The 1,000-nt window shown below is 52.1% G+C and overlaps 1 protein-coding gene across 4 annotated transcripts in view; it reads left to right on the top strand.

Annotated features, from left to right (window-relative positions):
- Window positions 1-1,000, top strand: part of LOC113202291 (type II inositol 1,4,5-trisphosphate 5-phosphatase) — a 13,797-nt gene that overhangs the window by 5,087 nt on the left and 7,710 nt on the right. The window lies entirely within an intron of this gene.

Genomic DNA, 1,000 nt, shown 5'->3' on the forward strand with positions numbered 1-1,000 from the left:
CCCACCCTCCCCTCCCCGCCCCTCAGCGGAGACGTTTCTCCCCCTCTACCCTCAAGGGCCCGCGCTTAGTGCTGCCAGGAAAGTAGGCAAATGGCCAGGGGCCGCGGAAGTGCTTCGCGGCGGGGGGGGCCGACTTGGGCCCTGTTGTGTGGGTTGCCTACCTACCAGGTGCACACGCCTATAGATAAATGGTTGCCACAAAATCTTAATTTCAATTCCCCCTGATTTCCAGCCCCTTTTAAGCAACGTTCCTGGTGAAATATGGGGGCAAACAAACACTCCTAACTGCAAAGTAAGACCGCGAGCGAAGCGAGCGCGAAAAATTTTGGGTCAAAACACCCTGCTGGGACGTCAAAATGTGTGTTTGAACTGAAAAGCGAATACAATGCAGTTTGGTGACCAATCAGATCAAATTTCCCTAACTTTTTTCTCTTTTCCCTGAGTTTTCCCTGATTTCCCCGACAGGTTTTAACTTCCCTGAGTGTTCCAGGTTTTCAAGGCTTTTCAGAGTTGTGGCAACCATGAGGTAATGCGTGCACTTTGTTGAGAGTTTGAATGGAAACACCGATTTTAATGCAAAAAATCATCATTTTAATATCTTATTAATGACTGAGAGTTGTAAGTGTACTGCAATCTGCAATCGTTACAGAATTCAGAACACAAATTAGAGAACATCTGCGCTTAGCGTGGAAAAACGGGGGGGGCTTCGCCCCCCCTGTCGAAGTTTGGGGGGGGCATTTGGCCCCCCTTGCCCCCCACTTCCGCGGCCCCTGCAAATGGCACCAAAAACACAGGTGTGTGTTGGGCAGTGTCTTCAGCCAGCCTACATGGCGACAAGTACACACACCTACTGAGGGCTTGCCTAGTCAGCGGGCTGAAGATCAGCCACCAGCCCGCTTCGCACAGCCGTGTGTTGGTCGGAGCCTTCAGCCTGCCTACTAGGCAACACGTGCGCAAATGTGCTGACGGCTTGCCTAAGCAGTGGGCTGACGTCCAGCCA

The sequence above is a fragment of the Frankliniella occidentalis genome, unplaced genomic scaffold (assembly GCF_000697945.3).
Source record: "Frankliniella occidentalis isolate FOCC.00 unplaced genomic scaffold, Focc_3.1 Scaffold155, whole genome shotgun sequence".
Taxonomy (NCBI): domain Eukaryota; kingdom Metazoa; phylum Arthropoda; class Insecta; order Thysanoptera; family Thripidae; genus Frankliniella; species Frankliniella occidentalis.